The sequence below is a fragment of the Misgurnus anguillicaudatus genome, chromosome 11 (genome assembly GCF_027580225.2).
Source record: "Misgurnus anguillicaudatus chromosome 11, ASM2758022v2, whole genome shotgun sequence".
Taxonomy (NCBI): Eukaryota; Metazoa; Chordata; class Actinopteri; order Cypriniformes; family Cobitidae; genus Misgurnus; species Misgurnus anguillicaudatus.
Window position 1 is genome coordinate 27,354,039 of NC_073347.2, and position 9,222 is coordinate 27,363,260.

Sequence of the window (9,222 nt, forward strand, 5' to 3'; positions counted from 1 at the left end):
CCAACCGACGTCTTTGACGTCTTCTGACCGTGAATCACACGTCTTTTCTGCACGGTCCGTGCACGTCTAAAAATGTCGTCTTCTGGACGGTAATATGAGTCTCTGCTTAATTCAGGCGTTATACTCACTTAAACGTGCATATAAAACAGGCTAGTTTGTACAATTGTAATAGGCAATTATTAAGGTTCTTAAAACACACAAATTCAGTCCAGCCAAACCCGAACGTCCCCACAACGTTGCAATCACGCGCACCTCACAAACACACCAAAGAACACACTATTTGTGGACACAAGCAAAAAAAGAAGCATGTTCCGATTCAGCACTTTTTATTTTTTTTAAACCGTTTAACTACAATAACAATTTCAAAATACTCCACTATACAAAAGGATAGTTCACCCAAAAATGACCACCTAGTAACCTACTCTCTCCTATGTTTCAAACCTGCACACCCCTCCATGCTCCGCAGAACACAAAGACATCCGAAAGAACAGAACGCAGAAAGCAGATCTCACAACCCACCACCACAACTGTAAAAAAAATTATTGACAGTTAGCTTGGTTACAAACATTTTTCAATCTTTGTGTTCAGCAGAAAATAGAAATGTTTACATGTTTGAAACATGTGGGTAAGAAAATTATAACAATTTTCATTTTTGGGTGAACTCTCTCTTTTACACATTAGAGCTGTTTGGCTTATTTAGTGTATTCACAACCCCCAGCTCTTCCTGGATCGTGCTTGAGGTGGATCTGCCATAGCTGCATCTATTTCCGAGTCTGTGGCATTTGGGCTCCACCTCTTCACAGCATCTGAGGGAAGAGAAGAATATGTTTCTTTTTAAAATAAATACAATTAAAATACAATACAAGATGTCCTGCATTAAATAAGTGTTAGATCAGTTGTGGGGGAAACAGCATTTGTCCCCTCCCTCTACAAAACCACTGTGGTGCCCTTGAGAAAGACCCTTAACTAAGTTTGTAATTGTCAAAAAATGAACAGGATATTTCTGATAAAGACAGGTGAGCTGTGATGCCCCCTAAATACATAAATCAGCAATAAAAATTACATCAATATAGAAAAACAAGTTTTTAGATCAACATATTCCCCAAAGTACCTTGAATAACACAATACAAAGGTGTGCCTTTAAAAGACTTCTTTTCCAGATGTCCACCACCCCTCATATTGAAAACAATACTATGCCTCTTTCGGTTGTCTGTAAGATGGCTGTTCATTATGTGACCCTGCGAAACAAATTACACCTTGCATGTAATTTCATTAAGTACAATAAAAATACACATGCACAATGTATTTAAAAAAAAACAGTAGTGTAAAATATTAAAATAAATCATTTTTTATATCAAAGTTTTTGGATATTATGTTGACATTCAGGCAAAACCCTGACTCATGGAATAAATTTTTACCTAAAAATGAGAATGACATTATAAAGGCAAAAGTGTATGCAGTTAGGAACAAAGCAACGTGTTTGTATAGTGTGGGAATGCACCAAAAAAATAAAAGTATCAGTAGCACGTACGTCTCATAGTGTCACAGCTTATTCTAGGGTATAGATCAATCACACCATCTTGATACAGATGTTTACTGTCATGAAGTGTGCCTGTGTAAACAAAATACACCAAAACAATTTATATACATTTTTGAGTTTCATATCAAAATATATAAAAGTCCTTTATGAAAAAAAATCATGCTTTTTCGTAGTATTAAGCAAAGAAGTCAAAAACTTACAACTTAATGTAGGGTAGACAAAGTCAGGGGTCGGGCACGTCTCATCCAAGTGTGTTGGACACAAAACTTGATCTTTAGCACAAACAAGGACATATGACACATTAGAACATTAACAAATGTGTAGACTGTTTAAGCCATATCTACAAAAATTCATATCTACAGTTTTCCACACCTTTTTTTATTGTTTGTAGAATGTGCATCTTCATTTGGTTTGTGTTGATCTTCAACTGTAAATAAAACGAAATTGTAATTAATTATATTAACTCCACAATAACAACTCCAATTTGTTAATGTATTTTCAAACTGAGGCATTTACCTGACTTGGGTTTTGGGTGGTTATATTTTGGAGGGTCTGTGTAGGACACAGTGCCTTTAACAGCTTGTTTATTTTTATTTGGATGAGGTTCTGCTTTTCCTTTGTACAAAACAAAAGCAAAGGAAGTTAATCAAACAAACACTTATGCTGAACTTTTAATGCAAAACAGTATTTAATATTTTGCATGTGCAATGTTTAGGCAATCAAATCATTGTAATTCCATTAATGCCAAATAACTTTTATTTTTCAGATAATTTACTTTCTGAAAGAGACTTTCAAGAGGCTACATTAATAAGTTACAGTAATAACTTTAACTGTATCCTTAAACATACTTTATACCATGTATAACTTCAAAGTACGTTAGCTTTTAGCCTTCTAGCTAATTTTTGTCATACTCATTGTGAACAATTCTGGCAACGTTTATTTCGGAGCCTTCGTGTCAAACAAGTAAAACGTAAGCACGTTAATCAAATAATACACAATGTACTTACCCAACAGTAGATTTTGCATAATATATAGACAAAACTCCCTCGTAACCGCTCCTCCTGTTTGAATGTGAACTTCCGGAAGAACGCGTGACGTTATCTCGCGAGATAATCTGTCCTATCGCGGGATTTTGTAATATATTTCTTAATATAATATTGGAAGCAGAGTTTTTGAAATTACATCCAACTCAGACCTAAATGGTGACCGGATATGTATCTGTTTTACATTTATATGCATACATTCAATAATAAAACAGGTTGAAATAATGACTAAAATGCAGTGTGGCTTTGCAATCACACTGGGCACTTTGTGATTATAATTTATTTAAACAAGATAAAGTTAATATATTTACTTTGTATACAAATCGTGTATTTCATAAAGATGATTATGTTTTTTTATACGAGTCTAGTCTAGACGTGTAAAAGACGTGAGTGGACGTCTATTCATAACCTCTTAAAAACTACGTTGTTCACTTAAATTAATTATTGCAGTATTAACCAAGGTGTACGCACAGCATTTGCATATTTCACAAGGACTACATAAATGCATTTTAGGACATGTTGTGCATTTGTGTCGTCCAGCACCGACTAATTTTGGACGAGGAGACGACGTTGATTTCGGACCAATAGTACACCATTTGTGGCGTCCTGCCGCGACCTCTTTTGGCCAGGGAGACGACGTTGCCGTCCGACCAATGTTTGCTGGGATATGTTGCGTCTGGATCGTTGAAGCGCTAATCTTTAAAAACCAAGATGCACGCGGTGGATATTTCCTCATCTCATCTTTTGATAAATAGACTTATAAAGTGGATTTTCATATTAAATGTTTGGTGTGCTTTATTTTCACGATTCTGACATTTTTACGTTTGCAAACATTTTACGTTTGTTGAAGTCAGATCTTGTTATAAACTAGTCAGGAAATCCATTTTCCTTTGTTTGTAATGTAAGTACGTTCAAACATTTTTATTTTAAACGTATATTAAATAATTATGCAATCATATGGACGATTTCTGGCCTAGTACAGAGCAGTTTAAAGTTATGTTTATGTGAGGGTCTTCCGGCCATGCCCCCCCCCAAGCCTATTACACTCGGGCAAAGTGTGAACATATAGTCCAAAGGAGTGTGATTGTTTTACCCTACAGGCCATCACACATTTACACAAATGACCAAAGCAGACCCAGCACTAATCTATCTAGCAACCAACAGGCTTGTAGTGTAGAAAAGCATGTAGATTTATTTTAATGAGAGTTTAATGGGAGAAATGTGTCTAGCTCCTGTTTAGACAGTGTAATATAGCAAGACAGTTGTAAGTTCTATTTACATAGAATAATTATGATAATGATAGATTACTGACCAATGGTCTCTTTAGTTCAGTTTTTGTAGCATATCTGACATTAATAAACATCAAAGTTGGGACACCACACAGGCTGATATACTTTATTACAGCACCAAAAGAAAAAAGAAAAAACGTTATATGCTCTATCGTTTGTAAGTATTTTTGGATAAATCGTCTGCTAAATGAATAGATGTTATGTAATGTAAATGTCAAAAATACAATGGCCAGTGTAACACAGTGTAACAATTCCACTCATACACCCCAGACGGTTGGCGTTTGGGCGCCCCCTACCGCATAAAGGCAACATGGCACCTCCTAATCCATCAATAGCATGAAAGAAACAAAAGAATGAATTATTTTTGTTTCTTTCATCCCCCATTCTATCATAATAGAGAAAAAAATCGTATTCTTTTCATTACTGCCTTGAAGGTTACTAAACATACATTTGCATAAAACATTTACAATGATTTATACATATATACTATAGAAAACAATTAAAAAACAATCTAATCATAACTGAAACATAATTTGATCTATCTATCTATCTATCTATCTATCTATCTATCTATCTATCTATCTATCTATCTATCTATCTATCTATCTATCTATCTATCTATCTATCTATCTATCTATCCTTTGAATTAAAACTCTAAAGTCAACCTTCTCTGAACAACTCAGCAAGACAAAAGCAATTATCCAATGAGATGCCAATAGTTCCCAAATCCCCCACTCTGTTTTGTAAATCATTCTTTCTCTTGCTCTTCTTTGCCCCACCATCCCCCTCTTCAACAGAGGCAAAAAACTTGCCACTGTCTTTGTTAAGGCAACAGATTAGCCCAATAACAAAGGGTTAAGGGAGGGTTAGCGCTTCAGGCTAGCAGTCGCTCATCAGTTTGATGGGAGCTGGTATTGTTCTACAGACTCTCATGCGCATATGGAGAGAGGATGGACACTTTACACCTTTCACATCAGTTATTATTTACAGTAATCTACTCACACACTTATACCTTTTAAAGACAAAAAAAAGGAAGAATGATTGATTGTATGTTAGGACAATAACTGATAATGAAAAAACAAAACAAAAATAAAAGCAACTATGGATGAAGACAAAATTTGTAAAAGAAGAAGGTAACTGGCCCCCTTATCCCCAAGGAATTAATCCCTTGGCCATATAAATAAGTGTGTTTTAAAACAATATTATTTTCAAAGTGGTCCTGTTAAGTGCTTAATCCACCTTACACTCCACTTAAACCCCCCCATCCCTAATGCCTTCAGACAGTTTTGTCGTAAGCTACATTATATACTGAGAGACCACCCTATGCAGACAGAACTGATTTTTTTCTTCAAAATTTCTGAATGAGTCGTTTTCCATTTGCAGCATTAATTTAATACATTTAATATATTTAACACTTGTTAATAGTGTGTTATGCCAAAAATGTGAAATGTACTGTTGTTGATCTTTGTGACATATTTTCTTATTATGATATTTAGGTAGTTCTTCCAATCATATTATCATTCCTTAAAAAACATTACTGGTGTACTTTAAGACAAAACATTGGCACTGATATATTTTAAGATATGTCAGTGCAAGCTGTTTTCCGTTAATACATCTGGGAATAGACTTAAACCCTGTCTGGGAAACTGGCCCTTGGGGGGGCTGTAGCATTTTGGGGGTTTTCAGACAGGGTTTAGCACTAGGCCTTAGTTATTTTAGGACATTTAAGTAGTATTTACAAACATACTTTAGAAAAAAAAAACTTTACTGATGTGCATTCTGAGAAAAAAAAACAATGGCACTGCTGTATGTTAAGATATGTCAGTGTGAGATTATTTTAAATTGAGCCAGCTCAAACATGCATTTTAGTCTGGGACTAGGATAAGCCTGGCTGTGAAACGCCTCTTGATTTCTTGTTGCTGTGTCTGGATAATACAGGTTATGTAATCTGTTTTTTTTTCTTCTTATAGCTCTGTTCATTTAAAGTCCATATAAAAAAACCTCATCTGCTAATCTGCTAAATCAATTACGGAATTAAATATTTTGATTCAGTATTCCTGTAAAGACTAAATTAGTTTTTATCTCGCTTGTAATTACATTATTGCCCCCGCAGATGTCGCCACACACCCTGAAATTCATATAGTTGTAGACGCAAACCCAGAATCGAGTAGTAGGCAATTACAATTTCTTCGTTATGTTGATGATGACTAAGTTGCTTCTTTTCTACAATATGCTGTGTTTGTCACACACCACCGCAACAAAAAGCTCTGATTGGTTACACACAAATACACATGAATGTAACTGAGTGTTTGGAGTGTCAACAGCTAAATGACCTCGAATACTGTTTGTACACAATGATGAGGTGGCAACGTATGCGCGCGCATTTTGGCAACAGAAGTATGGCAAGAATCAGCAGTGGAAGCAACACAGACAGAGAAAGTTATTTTAAAAAGTTGACTTCATCAACTTTTTCAACACAGCTACCATATCTGTGTATATAGTGGAGTGTATAGAAGACGTTAGCAGATGGCCAAATAAAGTGGCCAGATACATATATACGTATATTAGTATATTATATTAGTGCAACCAAACGCAACAACCAGACATTTTTTTTTAAAAATTTAACACGTTAAAACCACTGGGGAACAACACTACTTTCATTGCCAAGATGCGCACACAAGCTATTTGATCATGTGGGCTGTAAAAGGGTCTATGGGACACACAAAACACACATTTAGAGTGCAATAAAAGAGAGGTCCTTAAAAGACCATGTCATGTGAGGGTGCTTCAGTAATACTCACAAAAGCTTGAGAGAACACATGTGAGCAGGAACAGTTGTCGGTTGTGTGGGTGTGTGTTTTAGTTATACACTATGACCTTTTTTACAGTTAGGACAAATGTCATACAGTTAGGCAAAAGAAACAATGTGTACTATTTTGTTTAGCCAACATGTGAGGCCGTGTATCACAACAAGCTGTAAAAAAAATAACCAACTATTACTTTACCATCACATATCTTTAAGGTTTTTAAGCCAAACAGGTTTTTGATCAAAAGCTCAATTTTTACCTATATAAAGCCTCCAAACAATGTGCAATTTTCATACTATACAATAGAATCTTTACTAATAAAGCACATTTAAAAACAGACGAGACTGATCAAAGTGCTGTACACAATAGATAAAAGTAAAAAAACTTAAGATTGCCTGTCAAAAAAAACATGCAACAGCAATTGGTAGAGCATTACTTTAGCAGCACAAAGGTTTTGGGTTTAATTCCCAAGAAACACACATGATAAAAAGCACTTTGTAATGCAATGTAAGTTGCTTTGGATAAAAGCATCTGTCAAAAGGGCTGTCACGAATATGAAATTTGGCTGACTAAATTGACTGTTAATTGTCTAAAAAATCGGCAGTTTTAGCACTTTGACGATTATTACAATTTATTGCCTGTTTTATTGCTTTGACATTTAATTCCCATACTTTTTTTCATTAAATAATTTTCACACATTGTTGTGATTATTTAATTTAAATATTTTGCAAGGTTTACTTGCCAGTAAATATTAAAACACGACGACACATATTTAAAAGTAATTATTTTTTATCTTACAAAAACTGAACATTCTTCATAAAAAAATAAACCCAATAACGTGTCGGAAAAAGAACTGAAAATAAAAATGCAATTAAAATAAACTGACTATACCAGAACAGGCCTTAAATAGTATCCTACTGTAAAAAAAGATGGACGACGACCGTTCGCTCTTTCATTGGTGAAAAGTGAAGCCGCCAGTGTCCCATTATAGCGCTGACATCTTGGGTCTTGAGTCTGCGCTGTAGTGATTTTTGAGACTAGTCCTGCGCAGTAGTGAGCAGGAAGTAAAGCCGCAAAATCAAGACCCCGCCCTCGCTCTCGCGGAATGCGCATATCACACGATATCACAGATGTCATGACGTGACACCGTTTTTATATCATTAAATAAATAACTAAACACAAACTTATTTTAAAAACAAATATTTGAATTTACATCAACGTGATAAAAACTACAGTAAATGACAAAAACCAGCTTCGGAAAAAGATAATTGAAGTGCAAAAGTGTAAATTTTTTAGTTGGTCTCAAGTCACATTGAATAACATGGGGAGGCGGGGTTTATGACCTATACTGGGACCAGTCACTGGGGGCGATCGAGACGTTTTAGCTTCACTTTTCAGGGCTTGTGCGATACGCTTGGGTCATATTAGTACTGGACCACATGCCTGTAGTGGCTGCAAAAAATCAATTCCTTACAGATCCTTCAATTCCTTAAATTTGTAATTGCTGTTTTGGAAATGTATTTTTACCTGGCAGTTCATACTACTTATCAAAGTTTGCAGCATTTCTTTAAATTTCTTTTCCACTGTATTGAATGGCTTTGCAATTTATCGGATTACACGGTCAGTTAAGGAGCGCCATCTGATACTGTCTCGTTTATACAGGCGCTGCAGCTCCCCCTTGTGTTTTTTAAAGAGATGTGCAATCATTGGGGTTATCTGAAATCATTGCAACGAGGTCGAAGAATAGCGATGAGACGGTTATTTAATCATTGTGACAGCCCTATCTGGCAAATGCAAAAATGGCAAATGCAAAAATATCACATTATTTCTAAATATTTGAATAATTTTAATTGTAAACAGTTTATTATTTTCTCTCTTAAACTTTAGTTAAGAGTCATTTCCACCTGCAAATGAGACTTTTTTATTTTTTTATGCCAAACAGGTTTCCGAACAAAAGCTCAACCATTTCACCCCCATAAAGCCTCCAAACACTGTATAATACAATACAATTTTTATTTATAAAGCAGATTTAAAAACAGCCAAGGCTAACCGAAGTGCTGTACACAATAGTAAAGATAAAAGTAAAAATATTTAAGATGGCCTGTCAATAAAACATAGTAAAAAAGTAACCCCCAGAGGCCAAAAGGTAAGCCAGGGCTCAAGAAGTATTCAAAGCCAGAGAGAATAGATATGTTTTCAGATCAGACTTAAAGGTAGAGATGGAGGAAGTAAAAAAAAGAGGTGAACTGTTCCAAAGTTTTCTTTCCATGACCACAGGCACAATCGCCTCGTTTTTAATGCATACAAATAAGGGGATTTTCTATATTTATGGTTTAAAAAAAAGATCTTTAAAATTAGAGTCCCTCAAGTCATTTCCACCAAGTTACAGATAGTAAGTGATTAAAGAACTTAATGCTAGAGTTTTATATTCCTTTATTTGATGTTAGAGTTCTCCATAGGCATAAGCCGTGTGTTTGAAATGTCAATCAAACGAGGATACACATGCTATTTGTTTGCATAATTTGCTGATGTGCGTTTGTTTC

The 9,222-nt window shown here is 35.1% G+C and overlaps 1 long non-coding RNA gene across 1 annotated transcript; it reads right to left on the bottom strand.

Annotated features, from left to right (window-relative positions):
• Positions 1-1,181: 1,181 nt before the first annotated feature.
• Positions 1,182-3,250, bottom strand: LOC141368818 (uncharacterized). Its single transcript, XR_012372180.1, has 6 exons — positions 2,548-3,250; positions 2,057-2,155; positions 1,913-1,967; positions 1,741-1,812; positions 1,532-1,612; positions 1,182-1,238 (listed from the first exon to the last, which is right to left on the bottom strand). It is a non-coding gene; the product is annotated as an uncharacterized lncRNA (long non-coding RNA).
• Between the last annotated feature and the right edge of the window lie 5,972 nt (positions 3,251-9,222).